Genomic DNA, 16,222 nt, shown 5'->3' with positions numbered 1-16,222 from the left:
CTCTCACTATTCCCCAATCCTCCCTTCTCTCGCTATTCCCCGCTCCTCCCTTCTCTTACTATTCCCCAATCCTCCCTTCTCTCGCTATTCCCCGTCCCTCCCTTCACTCACTATTCCCCGCTCTTCCCGTCTCTCACTATTCTCCGCTCCTCCCATCTCTCACTATTCCCCGCTCCTCCCTTCTCTCACTATTCCCCTGCTCCTCCCTTCTCTCACTATTCCCCGCTCCTCCCTTCTCTCACTATTCCCCAATCCTCCCTTCTCTCGCTATTCCCCGCTCCTCCCTTCTCTTACTATTCCCCAATCCTCCCTTCTCTCGCTATTCCCCGCTCCTCCCTTCTCTCACTATTCCCCCGCTCCTCCCTTCTCTCGCTATTCCCCGCTCCTCCCTTCTCTCGCTATTCCCCGCTCCTCCCTTCTCTCACTATTCCCCAATCCTCCCTTCTTTCACTATTCCCCGCTCCTCCCTTCTCTCACTATTCCCCTGCTCCTCCCTTCTCTCACTATTCCCCAAATCTGCCACAGATTTATCTCTGTGTGTAAAGTGGCCTTTAGTCCCGTTTCCCCCCAAGTGGCTGTGCACCCCCTACTTCTTTAAACCGTTTCCCCCATTATCTTCTCCTCCCTTCTCTCACTATTCCCCGCTCCTCTCTTCTCTCACTATTCCCCGCTCCTCCCTTCTCTCACTATTCCCTGCTCCTCCCTTCTCTCACTATTCCCCCGCTCCTCCCTTCTCTCACTATTCCCCCGCTCCTCCCTTCTCTCACTATTCCCCGCTCCTCCCTTCTCTCACTATTCCCCGCTCCTCCCTTCTCTCACTATTCCCCCGTCCCTCCCTTCTCTCACTATTTCCCACCCCTCCCTTCTCTCACTATTCCCCCGCTCCTCCCTTCTCTCACTATTCCCCCGCTCCTCCCTTCTCTCACTATTCCCCGCTCCTCCCTTCTCTCACTATTCCCCGCTCCTCCCTTCTCTCACTATTACCCGCTCCTCCCTTCTCTCACTATTCCCCCGTCCCTCCCTTCTCTCACTATTCCCCGCACTTCCCTTCTCTCACTATTCCCCCGCTCCTCCCTTCTCTCACTATTCCCCCGCTCCTCCCTTCTCTCACTATTCCCCCGCTCCTCCCTTCTCTCACTATTCCCCGCTCCTCCCTTCTCTCACTATTCCCCGCTCCTCCCTTCTCTCACTATTCCCCGCTCCTCCCTTCTCTCACTATTCCCCCGCTCCTCCCTTCTCTCACTATTCCCCGCTCCTCCCTTCTCTCACTATTCCCCGCTCCTCCCTTCTCTCACTATTCCTCCGCTCCTCCCTTCTCTCACTATTCCCCACTCCTTCCTTCTCTCACTATTCCCCCGCTCCTCCCTTCTCTCACTCTTCCCCGCTCCTCCCTTCTCTCACTATTCCCCCGCTCCTCCCTTCTCTCACTATTACCCGCTCCTCCCTTCTCTCACTATTCCCCGCTCCTCCCGTCTCTCACTATTCTCCGCTACTCCCTTCTCTCACTATTCCCCAATCCTCCCTTCTCTCGCTATTCCCCGCTCCTCCCTTCTCTCACTATTCCCCCGCTCCTCCCTTCTCTCACTATTCTCCGCTCCTCCCTTCTCTCACTATTCCCCAATCCTCCCTTCTCTCGCTATTCCCCGCTCCTCCCTTCTCTCACTATTCCCCAATCCTCCCTTCTCTCGCTATTCCCCGCTCCTCCCTTCTCTCACTATTCCCCCGCTCCTCCCTTCTCTCGCTATTCCCCGCTCCTCCCTTCTCTCGCTATTCCCCGCTCCTCCCTTCTCTCACTATTCCCCAATCCTCCCTTCTTTCACTATTCCCTGCTCCTCCCTTCTCTCACTATTCCCCTGATCCTCCCTTCTCTCACTATTCCCCAATCCTCCCTTCTCTCGCTATTCCCCGCTCCTCCCTTCTCTCGCTATTCCCTGCTCCTCCCTTCTCTCACTATTCTCCGCTCCTCCCTTCTCTCACTATTCCCCAATCCTCCCTTCTCTCACTATTCCCCGCTCCTCCCGTCTCTCACTATTCCCCGCTCCTCCCGTCTCTCACTATTCTCCGCTCCTCCCATCTCTCACTATTCCCCGCTCCTCCCTTCTCTCACTATTCCCCTGCTCCTCCCTTCTCTCACTATTCCCCGCTCCTCCCTTCTCTCACTATTCCCCAATCCTCCCTTCTCTCGCTATTCCTCGCTCCTCCCTTCTCTCACTATTCCCCAATCCTCCCTTCTCTCGCTATTCCCCGCTCCTCCCTTCTCTCACTATTCCCCCGCTCCTCCCTTCTCTCGCTATTCCCCGCTCCTCTTCTCTCTCGCTATTCCCCGCTCCTCCCTTCTCTCACTATTCCCCAATCCTCCCTTCTTTCACTATTCCCCGCTCCTCCCTTCTCTCACTATTCCCCTGCTTCTCCCTTCTCTCACTATTCCCCAATCCTCCCTTCTCTCGCTATTCCCCGCTCCTCCCTTCTCTCGCTATTCCCCGCTCCTCCCTTCTCTCGCTATTCCCCGCTCCTCCCTTCTCTCGCTATTCCCCGCTCCTCCCTTCTCTCACTATTCTCCGTTCCTCCCTTCTCTCACTATTCCCCAATCCTCCCTTCTCTCGCTATTCCCCGCTCCTCCCTTCTCTCACTATTCCCCGCTCCTCCCTTCTCTCACTATTCCCCAATCCTCCCTTCTCTCGCTATTCTCCGCTCCTCCCTTCTCTCACTATTCTCCGCTCCTCCCTTCTCTCACTATTCCCCAATCCTCCCTTCTCTCACTATTCCCCCGCTCCTCCCTTCTCTCACTATTCCCCGCTCCTCCCTTCTCTCACTATTCCCCAATCCTCCCTTCTCTCGCTATTCTCCGCTCCTCCCTTCTCTCACTATTCTCCGCTCCTCCCTTCTCTCACTATTCCCCAATCCTCCCTTCTCTCACTATTCCCCCGCTCCTCCCTTCTCTCACTATTCTCCGCTCCTCCCTTCTCTCACTATTCCCCAATCCTCCCTTCTCTCGCTATTCCCCGCTCCTCCCGTCTCTCGCTATTCCCCTGCTCCTCGCTTCTCTCACTATTCCCCGGTCATCCCTTCTCTCACTATTCCCCAATCTTCCCTTCTCTCACTATTCTCCACTCCTCACTTCTCTCACTATTCCCCGGTCCTCTCTTCTCTCACTATTCCCCGCTCCTCCCTTCGCTCACTATTCTCCGCTCCTCACTTCTCTCACTATTCCCCCGCTCCTCCCTTCTCTCACTATTCCCCGCTCCTCACTTCTCTCACTATTCCCCGCTTCTCCCTTCTCTCACTATTCCCCCGCTCCTCCCTTCTCTCACTGTTCCCTGCTCCTCCCTTCTCTCACTATTCCCCCGCTCCTCCCTTCTCTCGCTATTCCCCAATCCTCCCTTCTCTCACTATTCCCCGCTCCTCCCTTCTCTCACTATTCCCCTGCTCCTCCCTTCTCTCACTATTCCCCAATCCTCCCTTCTCTCGCTATTCCCCGCTCCTCCCTTCTCTCGCTATTCCCCGCTCCTCCCTTCTCTCGCTATTCCCCGCTCCTCCCTTCTCTCAATATTCCCCAATCCTCCCTTCTTTCACTATTCCCCGCTCCTCCCTTCTCTCACTATTCCCCTGCTCCTCCCTTCTCTCACTATTCCCCAAATCTGCCACAGATTTATCTCTGTGTGTAAAGTGGCCTTTAGTCCCGTTTCCCCCCAAGTGGCTGTGCACCCCCTACTTCTTTAAACCGTTTCCCCCATTATCTGCTCCTCCCTTCTCTCACTATTCCCCGCTCCTCTCTTCTCTCACTATTCCCCGCTCCTCCCTTCTCTCACTATTCCCTGCTCCTCCCTTCTCTCACTATTCCTTCGCTCCTCCCTTCTCTCACTATTCCCCTGCTCCTCCCTTCTCTCACTATTCCCCGTCCCTCCCTTCTCTCACTATTCCCCGCTCCTCCCTTCTCTCACTATTCCCCCGTCCCTCCCTTTTCTCACTATTTCCCACTCCTCCCTTCTCTCACTATTCCCCCGCTCCTCCCTTCTCTCACTATTCCCCCGCTCCTCCCTTCTCTCACTATTCCCCGCTCCTCCCTTCTCTCACTATTCCCCGCTCCTCCCTTCTCTCACTATTCCCCGCTCCTCCCTTCTCTCACTATTCCCCGCTCCTCCCTTCTCTCACTATTCCCCGCTCCTCCCTTCTCTCACTATTCCCCCGTCCCTCCCTTCTCTCACTATTTCCCACTCCTCCCTTCTCTCACTATTCCCCCGCTCCTCCCTTCTCTCACTATTCCCCCGCTCCTCCCTTCTCTCACTATTCCCCGCTCCTCCCTTCTCTCACTATTCCCCGCTCCTCCCTTCTCTCACTATTCCCCGCTCCTCCCTTCTCTCACTATTCCCCCGTCCCTCCCTTCTCTCACTATTCCCCGCACCTCCCTTCTCTCACTATTCCCCCGCTAATCCCTTCTCTCACTATTCCCCCGCTCCTCCCTTCTCTCACTATTCCCCGCTCCTCCCTTCTCTCACTATTCCCCGCTCCTCACATCTCTCACTATTCCCCCGTCCCTCCCTTCTCTCACTATTCCTCCGCTCCTCCCTTCTCTCACTATTCCCCACTCCTCCCTTCTCTCACTATTCCCCCGCTCCTCCCTTCTCTCACTATTCCTCCGCTCCTCCCTTCTCTCGCTATTCCCCGCTCCTCCCTTCTCTCACTATTCCCCCGCTCCTCCCTTCTCTCGCTATTCCCCGCTCCTCCCTTCCCTCGCTATTCCCCGCTCCTCCCTTCTCTCACTATTCCCCAATCCTCCCTTCTTTCGCTATTCCCTGCTCCTCCCTTCTCTCACTATTCCCCTGCTCCTCCCTTCTCTCACTTTTCTCCGCTCCTCCCTTCTCTCACTATTCCCCAATCCTCCCTTCTCTCACTATTCCCCGCTCCTCCCGTCTCTCACTATTCCCCGCTCCTCCCGTCTCTCACTATTCTCCGCTCCTCCCATCTCTCACTATTCCCCGCTCCTCCCTTCTCTCACTATTCCCCTGCTCCTCCCTTCTCTCACTATTCCCCGCTCCTCCCTTCTCTCACTATTCCCCAATCCTCCCTTCTCTCGCTATTCCCCGCTCCTCCCTTCTCTCACTATTCCCCAATCCTCCCTTCTCTCGCTATTCCCCGCTCCTCCCTTCTCTCACTATTCCCCCGCTCCTCCCTTCTCTCGCTATTCCCCGCTCCTCTTCTCTCTCGCTATTCCCCGCTCCTCCCTTCTCTCACTATTCCCCTGCTCCTCTCTTCTCTCACTTTTCCCCAATCCTCCCTTCTCTCGCTATTCCCCGCTCCTCCCTTCTCTCGCTATTCCCTGCTCCTCCCTTCTCTCGCTATTCCCCGCTCCTCCCTTCTCTCACTATTCCCCGCTCCTCCCTGCTCTCACTATTCTCCGCTCCTCCCTTCTCTCACTATTCCCCAATCCTCCCTTCTCTCGCTATTCCCCGCTCCTCCCTTCTCTCACTATTCCCCGCTCCTTCCTTCTCTCACTATTCCCCAATCCTCCCTTCTCTCGCTATTCTCCGCTCCTCCCTTCTCTCACTATTCTCCGCTCCTCCCTTCTCTCACTATTCCCCAATCCTCCCTTCTCTCACTATTCCCCCGCTCCTCCCTTCTCTCACTATTCTCCGCTCCTCCCTTCTCTCACTATTCCCCAATCCTCCCTTCTCTCGCTATTTTCCGCTCCTCCCTTCTCTCACTATTCTCCGCTCCTCCCTTCTCTCACTATTCCCCAATCCTCCCTTCTCTCACTATTCCCCCGCTCCTCCCTTCTCTCACTATTCCCCGCTCCTCCCTTCTCTCACTATTCCTTAATCCTCCCTTCTCTCGCTATTCTCCGCTCCTCCCTTCTCTCACTATTCTCCGCTCCTCCCTTCTCTCACTATTCCCCAATCCTCCCTTCTCTCACTATTCCCCCGCTCCTCCCTTCTCTCACTATTCTCCGCTCCTCCCTTCTCTCACTATTCCCCAATCCTCCCTTCTCTCGCTATTCCCCGCTCCTCCCGTCTCTCACTATTCTCCTGCTCCTCGCTTCTCTCACTATTCCCCGGTCCTCCCTTCTCTCACTATTCCCCAATCCTCCCTTCTCTCACTTTTCTCCACTCCTCACTTCTCTCACTATTCCCCGGTCCTCTCTTCTCTCACTATTCCCCGCTCCTCCTTTCTCTCACTATTCTCCGCTCCTCACTTCTCTCACTATTCCCCCGCTCCTCCCTTCTCTCACTATTCCCCGCTCCTCACTTCTCTCACTATTCCCCGCTTCTCCCTTCTCTCACTATTCCCCCGCTCCTCCCTTCTCTCACTGTTCCCTGCTCCTCCCTTCTCTCACTATTCCCCCGCTCCTCCCTTCTCTCGCTATTCCCCAATCCTCCCTTCTCTCACTATTCCCCGCTCCTCCCTTCTCTCACTATTCCCCTGCTCCTCCCTTCTCTCACTATTCCCCAATCCTCCCTTCTCTCGCTATTCCCCGCTCCTCCCTTCTCTCGCTATTCTTTGCTCCTCCCTTCTCTCACTATTCTCCGCTCCTCCCTTCTCTCACTATTCCCCAATCCTCCCTTCTCTCGCTATTCCCCGCTCCTCCCTTCTCTCACTATTCCCCGCTCCTCCCTTCTCTCGCTATTCCCCGCTCCTCCCTTCTCTCACTATTCCCCGCTCCTCCCTTCTCTCACTATTCTCCGCTCCTCCCTTCTCTCACTATTCCCAAATCCTCCCTTCTCTCGCTATTCCCCGCTCCTCCCTTCTCTCACTATTCCCCGCTCCTCCCTTCTCTCACTATTCCTCAATCCTCCCTTCTCTCGCTATTCTCCGCTACTCCCTTCTCTCACTATTCTCCGCTCCTCCCTTCTCTCACTATTCCCCGCTCCTCCCTTCTCTCACTATTCCCCGCTCCTCACTTCTCTCACTATTCTCCGCTCCTCCCTTCTCTCACTATTCCCTGCTCCTCCCTTCTCTCACTATTCCCCGCTCCTCCCTTCTCTCACTATTCCCCAATCCTCCCCCTTCTCTCACTATTCCCCGCTCCTCCCTTCTCTCACTATTCCCCGCTCCTCCCTTCTCTCACTATTCCCCGCTTCTCCCTTCTCTCACTATTCCCCCGCTCCTCCCTTCTCTCACTATTCCCCGCTTTTCCCTTCTCTCACTATTCCCCGCTCCTCACTTCTCTCACTATTCTCCGCTCCTCCCTTCTCTCACTATTCCCCCGCTCCTCCCTTCTCTCACTATTCCCCGCTCCTCCCTTCTCTCACTATTCCCCGCTCCTCCCTTCTCTCACTATTCCCCGCTCCTCACTTCTCTCACTATTCCCCGCTCCTCCCTTCTCTCACTATTCCCCGCTCCTCCCTTCTCTCACTATTCCCCGCTCCTCCCTTCTCTCACTATTCCCCTGCTTTTCCCTTCTCTCACTATTCCCCGCTCCTCCCTTCTCTCACTATTCCCCGCTCCTCCCTTCTCTCACTATTCCCCGCTCCTCCCTTCTCTCACTATTCCCCCGCTCCTCACTTCTCTCACTATTCCCCCACTCCTCACTTCTGTCACTATTCCCCCGCTCCTCTCTTCTCTCACTCTTCCCCGCTCCTCACTTCTGTCACTATTCCCCCGCTCCTCTCTTCTCTCACTCTTCCCCGCTCCTCACTTCTCTCACTATTCCCCCGCTCCTCTCTTCTCTCACTATTCCCCCGCTCTTCCCTTCTCACACTATTCCCCCTCTCCTCCCTTCTCTCACTATTCCCCCGCTCCTCTCTTCTCTCACTATTCCCCCTCTCCTCCCTTCTCTCACTATTCCCCCGCTCCTCCTTCTCTCACTATTCCCCGCTCCTCACTTCTCTCACTATTCCCCCGCTCCTCTCTTCTCTCACTATTCCCCCGCTCTTCCCTTCTCACACTATTCCCCCGCTCCTCCTTCTCTCACTATTCCCCGCTCCTCACTTCTCTCACTATTCCCCCGCTCCTCTCTTCTCTCACTATTCCCCCGCTCTTCCCTTCTCACACTATTCCCCCGCTCCTCTCTTCTCTCACTATTCCCCCGCTCCTCCCTTCTCTCACTATTCCCCCGCTCCTCTCTTCTCTCACTATTCCCCCGCTCCTCACTTCTCTCACTATTCTCTTCTCCTCCTTCTCTAGAGCTTTATCTGTGGAATATAATATGGGATTTTCTCGGCTTATATGATAAATAGACGATACAAATGATAATTATTACCAGGCACTGAACATCTACTCTAAAGGGTACTTTACAAGCTGCGATATCGTTACCGATACCGTACCCGCCCCCGTCGGTTGTGCGACACGGGCAAATTGCTGCCCGTGGCCCACAACATCGCTAACACCCGTCACACGGACTTACCTTCCCTGCGACGTTGCTCTAGCCAGCGAACCGCCTCCTTTCTCAGGGCGCGGTTCGTGCGGCATCATAGCGACATCACACGGCAGCCGTCCAATAGCAGAGGAGGGGAGGAGATGAGTGGCTGGAAAATGCCGCCCACCTCCTTCATTCCTCATTGCAGGTGGACGGAGGTAAGGAGATGTTCGTCGTTCCTGCGGTGTCACATATAGCAATGTGTGATGCCGCAGGAATAAGGAACAACATTGCAACTAAGTAGACAACGATATTTGGTGTTTGGACGAACTCTCCAAAACAAACGATTTTTGTCTGTTTTGCGATCGTTTAAGGTCTCACGTACGTGTCACACGCTGCGATGTCGCTAACGACGCCTGATGAGCCTCACAAACATCGTGACCCCGACAATAAATCGTTAGCGATATCGCAGCGTGTAAAGTACTCTTAAGGCTATGTTCACATAGTGCATCTTTTCTTAACCACACAGATGCAGCGTTTTTGACGCGTTTTTACCACATTTTGCCCAAAGCGTTTTTTTTTAAGTGAAATCTATTGACTGGAAGAGCTTAAAAACGCAAAAAGAATTGACATACTGTGTGGCGCCCTGGACAAGCCAGGACGTCACAGGTACAGCAACAACACACCCCACACCCCGGTTAGGAACACCAGAGTCACACACAAATCCTTGTTGCCTCCCTCCAGGGGCTGATGTCCACACCAGGTGGGGCGGAGCCAGGCGGTTGGCTCCACCCATCGAGGTGTACAGTCCTGGAGGCGGGAAAAGGAAAAGAAGAACAGTGAGAAAACAGTGAGAGAGGGAGAGTGAAGGAGTGAAGTGGTAAAGGAGCAGTCTGACCGTGTCCGGGTACATGGCCCGGGCACCTACAGCAAGGTTGGCAGACGGTGGTGACCGTCTGCAGGTGAGGCCGATTGACGCACAACCGTAAGGACCGGGGTCGGGCGGTGGCCCGCCGATACCGGACCGGGGAGCGAAGAGAAGCCAGCACCATTCGGCAGGGCATACGGACCCTGACCAGGCTTGGAGTCGCTGTTAAACCGGTCAAATCCGTCAGCGACGGGAACCTCCGGGGTTTGCCAGCAGCAAATACCCGACTGAAAGCAACCGCTCAACCGTGAAGGGAAATACAGCTACCGCCACAGCTAGAGTTCCCAGGGCCAGCGCCTGTGGGCAAAATGGGCTCCTCTGGCAAATACACCGCTGGGGAGCGGGTCACCGGTGGGAAGCCATTGGGGCCGAAAACACATCAAAGGTGTAGGGAGAGACAGTCACCGCCAACCTACCGGGAGTGACCACCGCAGCCATCTGTGGGACCCGTCCATCCAGCCGTTTGTTTTACCAGAGACTCCGTGTACGTTACTGGCTGAGTGAGTACCACCGTGCCGTCTGGCACTGCGCTGCCCCCGCGACCCTGCACCTCCCCAACTCCTGCCATCCACCCTCATGTCGCTATCACCGGGCCCCGGGATCCCCGTCCAGAGCAGCGGTGGTGTCCCAGTATCACCACAAACCGTGGGTGGCGTCACGGACTACATCCCCAAACCAAACCATCCCTTTCACTCACGGGCGAGGAGCGCCCCTCGAGTCCCCGGATCCGGCCCACCGCTCGAGCCACCGAGCAGCAGCAGCGCCGGACCCGGACCCGGACCTGGACACGGCTTTTATACAATCAGCTGATGCATCAGTGCAAAACAATACAAAAACAAACTACACACTTCTGTGCAGACTCCTGCCCGACACTAGCAGCTGATAGTTTAGCCCGCCAGGCGGTAAAAAGCCGGCCTCACCGCTCGACTTATAGTGTCAACTGATTCTGTCAGGTGATCGCATCAGCTGATCATCGGCAGGTCTGAGAAAGAGAAAAAACAGAAAAGAGAGAGAGGAGAGAGAGAAAGAGAGAGAGAAAAAGAGAGAGAGAAGGGAGCAATGCAGCCTAATTCCGTGAACTGCTCCGATTTTAGAGGTGTGTTCTGCGGCTCACAGCTGATGTCTGGCTCCTCCCCTAATTAAATTAAATTATAATTATAAATAAATAATAATTTAAAATAAATTTGAATTCTTTACCGGGACGGCCAGGACTCGAACTCGTGAACTAATTCTCCTTATGTAGTAGCTCTATCCATTGAGCCACTGCCTCTAATGGAAAGCATAGGAAGATTTGGTAATCTTGACCTTTGTACTGCAGTAGAGAATCTAGAAGCAGATTGTTTAGCTGCAAGGATGGATGGATGGATGGTGAAAGGAGGAAACACTGAATTCAGCGAGCTAACCGCTCAATATTCCTATTTCAGGTTTATACACACATTATATGGCTTGTAAATTTCCTTGCATTCTGGCCACGGTGCTCATTCCAATGAAATGCCACGCCTTTCCCCCTGACCTGATGGTCAAATAAAACAGCTTTTTTTACCGCATATTTGGTGAGTGCCTTCCGTCTCTTTTCCCATGGACTGGATGGGCGGACGGATGGATGGGCGAATAGATGGATGAATGGATGGGCGGATGAATGGATGGGCGGATGAATGGATGGGCGGATGAATGGATGGGTGGATGGATGGATGAATGAATGGATGGATGGATGGATGGGCAGATTAATGGATGGGCGGATGGATGGATGGATGGATGGATGGGTGGATGGATGGGCGGATGGGCGGATGCATGGATGGGCGGATGGATGGATGCATGGATGGGCGGGTGGATAGGCGGGTGGATGGATGGGCGGGTGGATGGATGGGCGGATGGATGGATGGATGGGCGGTTGGATGGATGGGCGGGTAAACACAGGTAGTACCGCACTCATCACCGCACATGCAGGCACTACGGCACTCATCCTTGCAGGCACTACAACCCCCATCATCACCGCACACGCAGGCACTATGGCACTTGTAATGGGGTCAACAAGTCCGACTGTATCCCTTCTGTAGAAATGGCTTTGAATACTGTTCCAGCAATTGCCCACAAGGGGGCAGCGTCGTACTGTACAACGACAAACACAGAGCTGGGAAATTCCCCACAGGAGCTGGTGTGTGAAAAACCAGAAGAGAAGACGCGGGAAAGTGTTGTTCAGCTCCGGAGCTCAGTGAGGAGAGTCCTGCGTGTGGTCTCCCTGAAGAGAGGGCTCGTTTTGCCGCAAAAGTCAGGAAGAAATCACCCGGTGAAAGCAGTTTCTGTCACTCCCAGTCTGCAGAACTTTGTTTTCCTCAGGGAGTTAACCGGACTACCGAGCACCGCCATCTGAGTGTAATTGCAGGGACTGTGACCTGCCTTCTTCTGCCCGGCGTGCTCCGGGACCAAAAGACTACTTATAATCCGTCACCAGCTGGGGAAGATAAAAGAAAAGAAAAGACCGAGGAGCTTCATCTCTCCAGCGCTGCACCGGGACCCATCACCGCGAGACCCCAGGCCTGCGACGTGGGAGCGACATCTTCTTTCGGGATAGACTGGTACGTGTTTGTAGGGAAAGTTAGGGAAAGTTGCCGCCATTTTTTGTTGTTGTTTTTTTCTTGCTGCATACCCGGAAGAAGTGAAAGTCCAGGGGCTTCCTATACCCATGTGTGCAGATAGCTCAGTTGATTGTATTATAAACATGTTTCCTAGTAAAGAAATGTTACTACCGGTAAAATCTGAGTATGGGGATTTTGTTGGAATAGAGCATACACACACACCCGCGGCCCTCCCGTCGGTCGCTTCACACTCATCATCCTCGCACACACGCAGGCATTACCTCAGTGACGTCCCCACTGACAGCGCGGCTCACTTCATTGCTCCATGTATCTGACACAGAGTGCTCCTGTTCTACCGTGCTCTTGTCAGCTTCATGTAGCAGAGCTGGATGCGTCGCGGGACCTCTGTGGATTACGCCAGACCTGGAGGGGTATTTGGGGATTTTAATAAAATAGTGAAAGAGGGTGGGTTTTTATGTCTTTTATTCCAAATAAAGGATTTTTCGTTGTGTGTGTTTATTTACTTTCAGAAAGGAAGAAATTCCAGCAACTTCAGGAGAAAGTAGAATTTTCTTAAAAAACAGTTTCTTTATTGGTAATAAAAATATTAATATTCCATCCAAGCAAGACAAAAAATGGAGAGGCAAGACAGAGGAGCTGTTTACTACGCGTTTCAACCTGAATAGGTCTTAATCATAATTAAGACCTATTCAGGTTGAAACGCGTAGGAAACAGCTCCTCTGTCTTGCCTCTCCATTTTTTGTCTTGCTTGGATGGAATATTAATATTTTTATTACCAATAAAGAAACTGTTTTTTAAGAAAATTCTACTTTCTCCTGGAGTTGCTGGAATTTCTTCCTTTCTTCATGTGTTCCCACCCAGGTCAGGGTGTTTCCGTGCAACGGAGGTAAGATTTGGTTGTGAAGAGGGGAGAGCTGAAGTTTCTTCGTTTTTGATATTTATTTACTTTAACTTACAGGTTAATCATGGAAGGTATCTCGGGGAGACGCCTGTCATGATTAATCCCGTTATTACCCCGATTGCCACCGCACCAGGACAATTCGGGATGAGCTGGGTAGAGTCCTGGGACTGTCGCATCTAATGGATGTGGCAATTCCGGGTGGCTGCTGGCTGATATTGTTAGGGTGGTGGGCTCCCCATAATGTGGCGCTCCCCATCCTGACAATACAAGCCTCCAGCCATGTGGCTTTATCCTGGCTGGTATCAAAATTAGGGGGGACCGCATTTTTTTTATTATTATTTATTTATTTATTTTACTGCACGATACAGACCCGCCCGCTGGCGGCTGTGATTGGTTGCAGTGAGACAGCTGTCACTCATCGTGGGGGCGTGTCTGACTGCAACCAATCATGGGCGCTGGTGGGCGGGGAAAGCAGGTAATACCTGATTGAATAATGAAGCATTTTCAAAAGAGGAAAAGCTGCCGGAGCTTTGTGACAGCCGTGCAGCGCTGCACCCGTAATCTGTGAGTAGGAAAGAGAGAGGGATTGTGCTGGGGATGGTTCGAACAGTAACTCGAACTGCCGAACTTGAAGCAAATCGTTCAAGTTTGTCTTTCTTCATTGATGTATCATGGTGATCACACCGAATGTGTACAACCATATAATTATCCAGAGAGTAAGGGGTACTTTGCACGTTGCGACATCGCTACTGCGATATCGTCGGGTCAAATCGAAAGTGACGTACATCCGGCGCCGGTAACGATGTCACAATGTGTAAAGCCTAGCTACGGCAGCTCGCACTAGATATCGCATGTGCGACGGGGGGCGGGTACTATCGCGCTCGGCATCGCTAGCATTTGCTAGCGATGTCGCAACATGCAAAGTACCCCTAAGGCTGGAAACACACTTATGCGAGTAAAATCGGTCCGAGTTGTCTGAAAAAAGCTCGACCAATTTTAGTTCACGTTAGGTCAATGTGCAATGCAAGTGCGTTCCTTTTTTTTAATTATTTCAAGGATAGCAGAGAGTGTGTAATGCGTGTGTAATGCGTAGGGGATCCGTTTTTACTATGTCATCTGCCATTCAGCTCTGCTACATGGCCGCTGATATCAGACACAGACAGCCATGTAGCAGAGCTGAATGGCAGATGACAGCAGACACAGACAGAGCCGCATGATCAGAATGAACTCGGGTGAACTTCACCCGACTTCATTGTCATACCGCGGCTCTGTCTGTGTCACGTCCTGATTAGAGTTCACCCGTGAAGGACTCACCGGTGACCGCTAATCTCCTGAGTGACTGAATTGAGCAGCGCGATTAGCGCTGCCGTCACTCAGGTTACACGCGGCAAGCTGTATTCTCCCCCCATGATCGCAACTCACCTGTAACTTCATCGCTGTCACTCGGGTGACTTGCTGTCACTGTTATATGATCCAGCGGTGGCCGCGAGTTACCTGACTGACATCATCAGTTGACCGCGATACTCACCTCAGTTGCTGCGTGGAGCTGACAGGAGTGGTGGTGTCTTCTGCAGCTCCTGTCACCTTCATGTAGCAGACCTGGATGCGACGCGGGACCTCCGTGGATTACGTCGGACATGGATGGGTTTTTTGGGTACTTAATAAAGTGGTGAACGAGGCTCTTTGTTATTGTTTATTATTTCTAATAAAGGATTTTTTAACTGTTTGTGTGTTTATTAACTTTAATTTACAGGTTAATCATTGTTGGTGTCTCATAGACGCCTGCAATGATTAATCTAGGACTTATTGGCAGCTATGGGCTGCCATTAACTCCTTATTACCCCGATTGCCAATGCACCAGGGCAAATCGGGAAGAGCCGGGTACAGTCCCAGAACAGTCGCATCTAAGGGTATGTGCGCACGTTGCTTTTTACCTGCTTTTTACCTGCTTTTTTGCTGCTTTTTCTTCTGCGCTGTTTAATGCCAAAATGGATGTGTTCTTCTATTCAAGCAAAGTCTATGTTTATTTGGGTTTCTTGTTCACACTATGTTGTTCAAAATGCTGCCTTTTTGTGGCAGAACTTTGGTCAAAAACTCAGCTTTGCAGTGCAAAACCCAAATGGCAAAAACAATTGACATGTTGCTTCTTTGAAAAGCTGAGTTTTTGATCAAAGTTCTGCCACAAAAAGGCAGCATTTTGAACAACAATAGTGTGAACAAGAAACCCAAATTCCCATAGACTTTGCTTGAATAGAAGAACACATCCATTTTGGCATTAAACAGCGCAGAAGAAAAAGCAGCAAAAAAGCAGGTAAAAAGCAGGTAAAAAGCAACGTGCGCACATACCCTTATAGATGCGGCCATTCTGGGCGGCTGCTGGCTGATATGGTTAGGCTGGGGGGCTCCCCATAACGTGGAGCTCCCCATCCTGAGAATACCAGCCTTCAGCCGTATGGCTTTATCTGGCTGGTATTACAATTGGGGGGGACCGCACGCCGTTTTTTTTTAATTATTTATTTATTTTATTGCACAGCATAGACACGGCCACCGGCTGCTGTGATTGGTTGCAGTGAGACAGCTGTCACTCATCGTGAGGGCGTGTCTAACTGCAACCAATCATAGGCGCCGGTGGGCGGGAAAAGCAGGGAATACCAGATTGAATAATGAGCGGCCGGCATTTTCAAAAGAGGAGAAGCCGCCGGCAGTGTGAATGCCGTGCAGCGCCGCGCCGGGGATCGGTGAGTATGAGAGAGATGGGGAGAGGGATAGACAGACATGGACAGAGAGAGAGGGACAGAGAGAGAGAGACCGACAGACCTACCGACAGAGAGAGAATAGAGACCGAGAGGGAGAGTCCGACTGACAGAGAATAGAGATTGACCGACATTGTGACACCTCACTCCTTTCCAGTGTTTTCAGAAACATGGGAGAAATGTATTTAGAAAATCGGATGTCACTAGGATGGTGTGAGTGCCGGTCCGTGTGACATCCGATTATTTACCGCTCCCATAGACTTGCATTGGAGAGACTCGCACGAGAAACTCACCAAAACTCAGCCTGCTGCGATTTTTTTCTCAGTCCGATTTGGACTGAGAAAAAAATCGCAGATGAGAGCTGAATCATTGAATAACATGTGTCCGAGTGCAATGCGAGAATTTCTCGCATTGCACTACTGCGAGAAACTCGCAAGTGAGAAGCCGGCCTAAAGGCGATAGATTCCCATTAGACTTTGAGAACTTGAACTTTTTACAAAAGATAATTGTGTAGGAAAAACTATTTGTATCTGTAGTGGGAAGGATGGATCTGATAATAATGCTCCTAATATCATAATTACTGCACATAGAACATAATGCACCTATTTGGCTTAATCCCATTTAATCATTTTTACCATATAAATGTCTGTTTCAGAGATATGACTTGACACAGGTCTAAAGATGATCGAATCTTTAGAGGTTCGGTTCACTGGCAGCACATACAACCAGCTATCAGCAGATCACTTCCGG

The sequence above is a fragment of the Anomaloglossus baeobatrachus genome, chromosome 5 (assembly GCF_048569485.1).
Source record: "Anomaloglossus baeobatrachus isolate aAnoBae1 chromosome 5, aAnoBae1.hap1, whole genome shotgun sequence".
Taxonomy (NCBI): domain Eukaryota; kingdom Metazoa; phylum Chordata; class Amphibia; order Anura; family Aromobatidae; genus Anomaloglossus; species Anomaloglossus baeobatrachus.
Note: the sequence above shows the minus strand (reverse complement) of the source record.